Source organism: Ochotona curzoniae, unplaced genomic scaffold (genome assembly GCF_017591425.1).
Source record: "Ochotona curzoniae isolate NIBS_2020 unplaced genomic scaffold, NIBS_Ocur_1.0 scaffold_4701, whole genome shotgun sequence".
NCBI lineage: Eukaryota > Metazoa > Chordata > Mammalia > Lagomorpha > Ochotonidae > Ochotona > Ochotona curzoniae.
In genome coordinates, this window is record NW_024467122.1 from 10,670,301 (window position 1) to 10,681,938 (window position 11,638).

At 34.6% G+C, this 11,638-nt stretch overlaps 1 long non-coding RNA gene across 1 annotated transcript; it reads left to right on the plus strand.

Moving 5' to 3' along the window:
* The first annotated feature begins 1,681 nt into the window (after nucleotides 1–1,681).
* LOC121149087 lies at nucleotides 1,682–7,970 on the plus strand. Its single transcript, XR_005882614.1, has 3 exons — nucleotides 1,682–1,798; nucleotides 4,728–4,774; nucleotides 7,790–7,970. It is a non-coding gene; the product is annotated as an uncharacterized LOC121149087 (long non-coding RNA).
* The last annotated feature ends 3,668 nt before the right edge of the window (nucleotides 7,971–11,638 follow it).

Here is an 11,638-nt window from a genome sequence, read left to right on the forward strand (position 1 = left end):
TTTGGATATTCTCTTCCAACTGTTCTTTCCCATTTTTTTCGGGAATACCATCTGGCAGTATGATTGTAAACGAAGTAAGTAATAGAATTGGCTGGGAGTTCAGCTATACTACTTTTCTAAGCTTGATGCCTTTTTGGTAATGAAGCTAGTTGGTGTTGGTGTGTTGTTACGAAATTGTCCTGCAATAGTGGCATAAATAACAACAATTATGTCTGGATTTCTCACTCTTAGGATGCATAGGAATTTTCTGTTTTATCTATGAATTTTTTTTTCATGAAGACGATTGAATGTTCATAGGAAGACTTCATTTGATTGTTTAGGCATCATTTTCTTTTTTTTTTATTGCATGTAATCATTCACTATTAATTCTGACCTAGATGGGCAAGCAACCAGACCCATGGACAAAATGAGTAAAATGTTTTAGAAATGTTTTAATAGTAAAAAGATCAATGATGGGGGGCTCATATCTAATGGTATCTGCTATTAGATATTAGCTGTTTTGCTATTAATGTCGTTTTTTGCAAGTTATTTTTGCTAACCTCTTGCTGATGAACAAGTTTGCTTCTAAGTTTTTTTCCAATTTCGTCTGACTTATTAGGTGAAGACAGCAAAGGAAGTTCTGTCTTTGTTTCATCAGCTTCAGCAGAAACATGATGATCTTCATGCTGCAAAGTGGGAATCCTTCCTTAATAGTATAAAGAGGAAAATCCCCGCAGATCAGAAACTGGATTTATGTCATTTTGAAAAGTAACGTAATAGCTGTCATTGGAGAGAATATTCGCTAGACATGTTGATTGCTTTCATTGTTCTTATTGGACTAAATCAAAGGATCTGGAATATCTGGACTTCATTCCACAAAGAATCTCTGTGCGGTGGAATTACCAGGGTTTCATCTCAGTGCTTCCTTAAGTATGAAGTATATGTATTTATAATTATCAGTTACTCCCCAGTGATATCTACTTTTGAAGTAGTTTTGTGAGTATCCTACTAATGATAGTAATTTGTTTATCATATAATTATATGTTAATTACAGGGTTACTGTGTAGTAGGCATCCTTAATTTCTATCTGCTTGAATTACCATTGTTAAATATATGTAATGGTTATTTTTAAGTGCATGTTCTACTGATTGGAGAAAGTACTTGTAGAATTTGAATTGTAGTTCCTCATTTCCTAAAATTGTGTGTGTACATATATATCAATATTTTGATAATGATAATGCATTGTAATATTGTTTTCTGATTATATATAAATGTTACATGATATTGCCTTTATTTAGCTGTAGTCTCTTGGTTGTATTTGTGAGAATGCATTTTTTTGTAGTCTTTCATTGCAAATGAAGTACCATCTTTTCCTTTTTTATTGTGAAGTGGTGTTTTATTTTTTTCGTTTATACAGCATTTAAGTGTTGAAAATACAAGCATTTTCCTCTAGTCGTCTTGAATTAATTTCTTTGACAGCATATTACTGTACCAGTATGGAATTAAATATTCATTTTTATTTTTATTCACATTAACCTTCATAGTTAGTATCTGTACATGTATGTGATTGAATTTCTTGTATTTGCTTTTCATTCTGTTGATACTTGAATAATTGATGATTTACACTGTGATAACTAGTCTGCTGACTGCTATTTCATTTCTCTTCTTTTGCAGAATATTCTCTGTATATGCTTGTGTTGACTACAGTTATACTGAAAGTTGGAAAAATGAAGTTTCAATTTCATTTGCACCAAATATAATAGATTAATTAGGAGAGAATAGATGTCTTTAAAATTAAACCTTCCTGTACAACTGCAAGGTATGTGTATTCTTAATTAAAATATGATTTTGCATTATTGTATAGTGTTTTGATTCCAAAGTACTTAATAGATGTGTTAATTTAGAAATTGATACCAGTAAGTGCATTAAATTATTGTTATTGATGTTTTATTTCATAATTATCTGATTTATTATCTAGATGAAATACACTGGTTAAGTACTCAGAATATACCATAACATGGTGCCCTTTATCCTTTAAATCTTAACAATAAATTAATTTGAGGTAGTATTTTAGGAAGCTTTTTGAATGTTCACTAAATTTAATGGTAGATTTAGATTTATTTAGCATTTTTAATTCAAGCTGAATTATTCTTTTTCTAAAATAGAATGTGTATTTCATGATAAAACAGTGCAAATGTTAGTATATTCTGTAATTTTTTAGAATTATTTATTTTGATCATTTTTACGTAGTTAATACATAGTTAATTAGGGTAATAAGGGTCAAGGGATAAAGCAAGGTGGGTGAAATTGCCATTTCCACATTATCTTTTTTTTTCCTTTCCTGTATCTGGGAGAAGGGAGGAGCTGAGGGGAAGCCACACCTAGCATCCCAAAGGCCTCTGTCGTTTTTGTGATGTGATACTCCTTAGTTAAATAACTGATACTTATTTATGATACAGTTTTAAGTGGTTTTACTTGTTGGTAAATCATTGCAATCTCAGCACTGTCTGAAATACTAGAATAACAGAAAATTTTGTGTTTTGGAATGTTCAAAGTTGCTTTAGTTTTTATTTTTAAGTGTCTTATTAGCAAAATGATAATGTATTTGAAAGCTGCAAGTTTATGAAAAACCAAACATTCTTCCCTGACTGGTTTCCTTATCCAAGCCAATTTCCTTCCATTCATTTCTTCCTTAAATTTTTATAGTAATAGTTCAATTTACTTTATAATCACAGGCTAATATATCACTAAGTAATAAGCAAGTAGTTTAAAAAGTTGACAGAAAAAGTAAAAACTGCAGGAGGTGTAAAGTCTTTGTACCTCACAGGGGGAAAGCCTCCAAATGCTGCAAATCGGAAGGGAATATCTTTCATATACTTCAAGGCAGTTTAGGTCACTTTTGCATTAGTCCCCAGCTTTACTTAATATTCACATTTATTTAATTACCTAAATAAGGAAATAATGCTGAAATGCTAGTGTTTGCAAATCCACACACTATGTTCATATATACAGTTTTAATGTAATTTTTCATTGGTCAAAGATTTGATATTGTATCAAAGTTTGGATGCAATTGTCATGGGTCTCCTATTGGACATTCCCATAGGTCCCATAGCTTAATAATTCTTACACTTTCATAGTTTCTATAACATACCTGAATGTTAGTCTTTAGTTAATGAAATTGAGTTTACCAGTTTTTATGGAAAAGATATATTAGAAATTATTTTGTGTTTTTTTTAATTTTGATTTTTATGTGTAATAATTGGTACTGCAAATGTTTGTCATATTCATTTTATTTTAGCATACATGAAGTCTGTAATTATTCTGTGGTGTTAGATTGTCATTTTAAATATTTTAATTGTATATTTTGGAATTAGGTAGCATAAGGGAAACATGTAATTTTTCTTGCCAAGTATTTATATTTTAACTAATGTATATTTTTCCCCATGGATTAAGGTCCTCAGTATCATTTTGCATTTTGGTTTTCTTTCTAAAACAAATTTATTTGAAATGGAGAGATCCCATACACTATTTCACTTCTCAAAAAACTAAAAGTGTTTGAAGCTAAGTTGGGCAATCAATATGTATTTTTCATGTAAGTTATAGGAACTTACCTGAACCATCACCAGTTTCCTCCAGGGTTCAAATTACTAAGAAGCTAGAATAAGGTACAGAGTCAATGTTCAACCTTGGCAATTCCCACTGAGGATGTAGATATCCAAAAGCTGACTTCAGTGTTGTCTGTGCCAAAATATTTCTACCTTTTATTATTTTAAGATTTTTATTTGAGGCTTATTTTTTCTGGTTCACTCCCCCAACATCTTTCTGATACGAGCAAAATGAGGTATCCAGAAACAGGTTTTGCATTAGGAGGAAGCTGGAGCTAGAAACCAATAATCTAGCCCAGGTACTCTGATGTGCAGTATGTAGATTCTAGCTGTCAAATTCAATGCTTCATTCTCATCGTTTTTGCTAACTGTAACGGTTGCGGCTATTCAGCCTTTCAGAAAAAAATGACCTCTGTGTCCTTTTAATCTTACTAAATCTTTCTTATTAAAACTTTGTTATAATCTTATGTTTTTTGAACATTGAGCAGCACTTAAGTTCCTTTTTTTTTCTCATACTGCAATTATGGAACCATTTATTTGTCCTGGATTGTGGCATTTAGAAAGCAAGGTCAGGTGCTAGACGCTTGTAAACCCCCCACTGATAACTGGCTGAACATGTGTGAATGTGATTTATCCATCCCCCAAAACATTGTGAAAAAGCACATATAATCTTAAATTTATTTATCTAGCATTTGCGGGTATACAGGACTGGAAAGTGTGCTCATGGGATGATATATAACCCAGAAGAGTGCTGTGGAACACCAGTTATTAGCTTCTCACATGAGTTGATTAAATTAATAACAAGAAAGAAAATAACTGTGGATAAATGAATTAAAATACATTTGTGGGAGAAGGTGTGATAGCTGACATAGCAGTTTGGCTCCCAGCATGCCAGAATTTCACAGCAGAGTGCCACATTAGATAGCTGACTCTGGCTCCCGATTCTAACTCCCTACCAAGGAGGAACTTGGTTGACATTTTACATCGAGTTTTACTGAAAAAAGAAAAAAAAAAAAAGAAAAGAAAAGTCTCAGCTTTTAAGTGCACAAACTCATTAATCTATAGTCACCCTCCTGTTCAATAGAAAACAACTTTTTATTACAATTGTAAGTGGTGCTAATTATTTGACTTTCTCTCCTCTAGCTTCTGCAGTCTTCAGTAGCTGCCATTCCTCCTTGAAATTTTATAAGGTCAGTTAATTTTAAATTCCACAGATGAGTCATAGCATGCTTGGCTTTTGTTATTTTGTTTAACGTTATGACTTCTATGTGTTAGAAATGATAGATTTTACCTCCTGTATGTATGTGATTTTTTACATTTTTATCAGCTGAACAGCATTTAGGTTCTTTACATTTCCCTTCTCATGTATAAAGTTGTATAAACATGGGAGTGAAGATGCCTCTTTGGCAGACTAGTTAATGTTTCTTCAGTACATACTGAATACTTACATTGATTTTTTATACAGCAGCTGTAGATGTGCCTTTGAGTATCCATATTATTTTGCACAATGGCTGTGGTAATGTACTTTCCAACCTAATGGGTCTAACTTGTGTTCCTTAAGTTCTCACTAGCACTTACCTTTTTTCTTCCATATAATATCCATTTTTACTGGATATCATGGCTTTCTCACACTTTTAATGTGCATCTCTCTGATGATCACTTTGTTTTTTTCCGAGGCTTCCTGAGCTCTTGTGAGGGTGTTCAAATTGTTATTTGTGTGTGGAAATAATTGCTGAAGCATCTTTTTAACCACTGCTTCACTCCACCTCCTTTAAAAGTATTTTGGAATGCTCTGGGAGAACAATCTTTGTATGATTTAGTCAGTGCTAGAATGATTGGCCAAATAAAATAGAATGTTAAATTTACAGGTGAGAGTAAATTGAGGAAGACTGATAGAATGAGAACAGGTGATGCACAAGTTGATTGCTTCTTGGGTGGGGCTAAGAAACATCATTGAACTGTAAATGCAAAACAGCTTGGAGAAAAGCATTTCCTTGGATAGGGAGCATTGAGAATGACAAATGAATGCAGGAGGATTGATTTTATATGTATGTTAGTTAAAGAAATTGGCATAGCTGGAAAATTTCAGATATTTAAAATCACAAGTATTTCTCACGTAGCAGTTTTCCATCAGCAGTTATTAGGGAGCCTGTGTTCATGAGAGGCTGGAAGACAAGGACAGTGATAATTCATTATGAGAATGGGAGAGATAATATAAAATTATCCTATGCATGATAGAACACTGATAAAATAGATTACATGGATATCTGCAATAGGTATTTCGCAAATGTATTTATCCTGTGCTTATGAACATAAATGATAAAAAAAACTTGTAAAATATTTTTGTAACTGATTTAAAATACATCACCATAAAATCAAATGAATCTTAACTTGAATTATGCCACATTATATAACTTGTCATAATTCCTTATAGCCCAAATATGCAATAGCATAAAGTAAGGAAGCAAGTCAAATTTAAAGAATATACTGGACATTACTGATGTGTACTGTAGGACACCTCTATGGACACAAATTCTGTATTTCTTTTTTTCTTATCTAGTGCATTTTAAACCTTTCCCATTTGGAACAATTAAAATAATTATTCAACTCCTAATTTCTCCAAGTTATACATTTTTATGCAGTTGTATAGAACTTTGATTGATATTAAAATATACAGGTAGAATAAGTTGTACATATAATTGAAGCAAGTGTGGAATGCTATAGATGAAGTGAATTCTTATTTTTTTTAGAATGAAATTTTTTTGTTCATGTTTGTAAAATGTTGTGACTATCAGTTAAGCAAAAGCAAAAGCCATTCATAGTGATTACAGTATAAAAGGTAGTTTTATTTTAATGATTGGAGACTTATTAGAAGTTGGTAAGTGAACCAACCACACCTGTGGATAAGCTGTTTATAATATGTCATGATTTCCCAAAATTTTCCACAATTTTAGCTGAGGTGGTTCGAATTTGAAAAATGAGAATATTAGATACTTTAAACTGCACTTGGGTATCAATTCGAATCACTGTTTTATTATTTTTGGGACTTCATTCTTCAAAGGTGCTGGTAAGCAGCAGTCACTCTGGAGTAGTAGTTGTTTAAATTTTTGCCAGTTTGAGGTGGATTCAACTTGTGTTAAATTCCTATATATAAAAATTTCAGAAAATTTAAATGTAGAATAGATAAAGAAAATCCTAGAATTTGATACATTGTTGATACTGTGAGTTATAGACTTTGATATTCTACTTCATCAAATAGTGTTTGTTTCTTTTTTTAATTGGTGTAAAGATTGTAAAACAAATGCATTAGAAAGAATTAGAAAGAACGCAGAAGTCAGGAAAATGTGATATGACAATTCAAACTCTAGAGGAATGAATTTTCTGCATTTAATATACTTGGCAGTGACAGCATACGGCTTATCTAAGATCTAGGTGCGTGATTTAGGAAATTAACAAGAAGAGCAGTGACTTTTGCACGAGCACACAGGAGCTAAAGGATATTCCATTCCCGGAGTGATAAACATATTTCCTTAAAGACCTTTAATTTGATGACTGAAAATTCTTCAAATATTTTCAGGCATTCCATTTTGTCTTTCACAGTGAGGAACAAAAAAATCTTTCCTACGGGTAATAGGATTAGGTTGTACTGTTTTGGCGATGCTAACGATTAGTTTGTTTTAATTGTCTTAAATTTTTTCTCATAAAACCTGTATGACCTGTTCAGGTTATTCTGAAGCTATTGACAGTTTTGTGGTTCTTGTCAGACAACGCTTAAGTCATGAGTTAAAAATGCAAAATATTTTGTTATCTTTGAAAACACAAGAAGCATCCATGAAACTATGGATAAAAAATGTATGAATTTTTGTGAATATGGGTTGTGTTTCTAGAAACACAGGATTCCCATGAATGTTATGGAATAGAGTGTGCCTCAGTGCTTGTTTGTAACCTAATCATTTTTATCTGCTGAAGTGGTTTATGAATTGACAATTAGAAATTGCACTAGAAATAGTTTTATAAATTTTATAGGTAGTTGAATGTTGCAACAATAGAGACGAGGAGGTAAGTACTGAATGCACAATGTAGCTTAATTGTTTTTGCAAGTTGATGATGTTTACGATTGAGGTAGTTCTGCATTGAGTATCAGAAAGGACCTAATTTGCTATTGACTTTATTGAAGGATAACTGCTATCTATTTCCATTTGCAGCTCTGTACTCTCCCAGGTGATGATTCTGTGGACAAGAGGAAAATGTACATCTTCAGTGATTTCATGCATAGGATCACCTGCATGCTAACATTATTTCTCATATTTGGAATTTTACTCTGTTTCTGTATCTGTACTTTTATAGAAATATGCGTACAAATTAAAGTGAACTGCTCTTTGGCAAGTAATTACCTAAAGGGGTACTACTTTCCTTTGCTCAGTTGTCCTGTGCTTGTTCATACTGTTGTGTTTTAGCACAATGCGTTTCTTAATGCATATTTTATCTTGCCAGTTAAAGTGAGCTGTGAACGCAGTGAATGTAAATAATGAATTCTGTAGAAAACTTACTTATGTCCCAGATAGTAGCCAGGATTTGTAACAAGCTGAGTGCTTGCCATGCAGAATTTTTGTTTTTGAACTATTTTTTCCTCACTTGGATAAGAAATCTGTAATTTTTAGGGTGGATACCAATTGAAACTTCTGTAGTTAATCCTCTTTTTTTGCATTTTTATTATTATTAATTACATTGTATTATGTGACACAGTTTTATAGGTACTGGGATTCCCCTCACCCCTCCCTAACCCTTCCCCCATGGTGGATTCCTCCACCTTGTTGCATAGCCACAGTTCAAGTTCAGTTGAGATTCCTTCATTGTAAGCATATACCAAGCATAGAGTCCAGCATTTTATTGTCCAGATAAGTTCAATGGCTTCTTGGCGAGACCTTCTCTGGTCCTCATTCAGCTGGTGGTTGCAGTTGCTGGGTTGGTTCCGTCTTGAGTCTCAACTTCTACTGGATTCAATGGGTGTTGTAGTCTGTCCTGGTTCTGCTCGTCACGTGCTTGGCCATCACACCAACCACTGGGAGCTGCAGCCTAGTGGGAGCCATCCCCAATAACCCCCATGTGGCCCGCCCCTGCCCTGATTTGCCACCATGTGTAGCAGCGTAGTTCAGTCTGCCCCATATCCCATTGGGCTCTCGTAGATGCCAAAGGGTATTGGAGCCTAGTTCCATCCAACTAGCTCAATTGTCCAGCCCTCAAGGATATTGTTGAGTGCCTCTCTGTCTAGCCAACCCAGCCCCTGTCCTAGTTGATATTGTGCCCTCTCATGAGAGTGTTGACCCAAGAGGGGGAAGCCCACTATTTACCTCCCAGGTCACTCTCACTCTTGATTGTTCTCTCTCCAGGTGGCCCTGTGGTTGGACTTGACAGTAATGGCCCCTAGTGCCAGCTTCTGCTATGGCTAAGCCCCAACAGCTCTCACCGCCTCCCTTTTTGTTAACACTAGTAGCAATAGTCCGCCCGTACTGGCTCTTCCCTGATCTGGTCCATATGAGGCTCACAGATTCTGCAGCCCTACCTAGTCTGGTCCCAGCTCATGCTCTCCAGTGGTAATAGCTATCCAGCACGAGAACCACGCCTTATTCCCCTGCTGGCTCTGCTCCCCCTTCCTGATTCTCACGTGTGTTGCTTAGGTGCTGCGGTCTCATCTGGCACAGGTAGCCTCACCTCGGTATTTTGTGTTGTATCCTGCTTTTGTTGTGACTGAACCTGGCTCCACCCACACTCTTCTCTGGCGTTTGGATTTGCCAGTGGGCGACGCAAACTGACTCAGCCTGGTCTGCCCCAACCCATGCCAAATGTATGCCAGTGGTGCACTTTTTCCGGGCTGTTTCCTTCGTGCTTCTTGCCAGAACCATATCTGGGGGTGGAGTATATGGGGGGTGTGGGCCACACACCCCTTTTTCTTTTTAACTCAGTGGTTCTCCTCTTTAGCTCACCTATGCCAGTTTTGAAACCTAAGACTTGGAGCCAGACAATAAATATAGATATTTGCTTACCGTGATGATGCTATCTTGTAGAACAGGATCTTGTTCTTGGTTTCAGTTGTATTCATGCCTTTTTAAGGTTGAAGTGAAGAAATCAATGACAAAAACGTTTTTTCTTTATTAGCATTACTTTGATTTTTTTTGTTGTTTACTGCTTAACCTAAGTGTGTTTATTTTTAAATACTGTTTAATTGAAGTTTTAATTTTCTACTTATGGAATAACAAATTTGTGCATCAATCCTATATTTTAACTTCCTTGCTAAACTCTAGATAGGTTTATACAAGGTAGCATCAGATAATGATACCTCTCTAGAAAAGTTTTAGCAGTAAAGATAATTCTAATAACTTTAGAAGTTTATGGTAATTTCTTATTTGGAAGAAAAGTTTATTGAGGTGTCATTTTTTATTTATTTGAAATGTAAATTTAAGAATAAAAAGAGGGTGAGGCAGAGAGGAAAAAAAAAGTGTTTTTCATTTGCTTGTTGGTTCATTCCCCATATATCTGCAGCGATTGGAATTGGTCTAGAACAAAGCCTGGCAACTCCATTTGTGTTTACTGCCTCCGTGGGAGTATCCCAAGCACCTTACCTGCCCAGTGCACTGGCAGGAAGCTGTTTTGAAGTGGAGCAACTAGAAATTAAACTGGTAATTATATGGGATTTCTGTGTTACAGACCATAATGCTGGCCCTAGCAATTACTTTTAACAACAACTTTAAAGTAATCGACATTTCATAAATATTTGTAGCCTCCATGTCTCCTTGCTCAGTATATTGTTAAATTTCTGAAGTACAATTTGTACATGTGTGATGCCCATTTATTTGTTCAAACTGTTCCCAGTATTAAAATTTGACAGTTGTTCTTGACCATCATGAGGAATTTATGTATCCATGCTTGTCAAACAATTCAACCAAGCTTTGAAGTGAAAGTATTGAATGAAAAATAATAATTTGTAGTAGAAAGCAGGCACAGGTGCCTGAATAGGACAGTGATTTGGGGTCTTAAGAATTGAGTAGAATATGAACATATCTAAGGGGAGAGAGAGAGGAGAGAGAGGTTTCCCATATAACAGTTCACTCTCCAGATGGTTTCAATGACTCTGATCCTATTGATCTGTATTTTCTCCATATATATATATGTGTGTGTGTGTTATGTGTGTATGTATAATTTTTTTATTATTATCTGGGCTAGTGGAGAATCTATTTTGTTGCTTTTCTCATAGACCCAGCTCTTTGGTTCATTGATCCTATGAATTGTTCTTTTGGTCTCTAGTTTATAACCTTCCTTTGATTTCTTTTGTCCTGCTAATCTTGGGATTGTTTTCCTGTTGTATTTCTAGCTCCTTCAAATGTATGGTTAGCTCATTTACTTGGTTATTTTCTGATTTTTTATCATAAACATTGATTGAGATGAACTTTCTTAACACTGCCTTGATCAAACCTCTTAAGCTTTAATACGTTGTGTTGATGGCTTCATTTGTTCCAAGCAGTATGTTTTATTTCCTTTTAGATTTCCTCTCTAACCCATTGCTCATTTAGTAGCATATTATTCAGTCTCCTGGTATTTGCATATCTTCTGGGGTATTTTGACTTATTGGTCTGCAGTCTCACTGAACCTTTCATTTTACAGAGAATACACTTTTATTTTCATCAGTAATGGGACCTTCTCCAGGATTGACCATGTTATAGGCCACAAAACAATCCTCAGCAAATTGTAAAATATCATAATTATTTCACACATTTTCTCAGACCATCATGGAGTGAAACTGGAGACAAATATGTCAAAATTGCTTTATAATTATTTACCCCATTCTAATTCCCAGAATGTTTTGTGAAGTTATGTTTGTGTGTTAGCAGATGCTAACTGTTCAGTTCTGTGAGCATTGTTTCGTGTGTTGGCGTTATACTCTCCTTCTCACTCCCCATAGTGACACATGTATAGATACCATAGACTGTTGCTACATTAGTTAAAAATCTCTGTATCCCCAAAACAGTCCTTTATTTTCTATAATTAGGATATCGTTA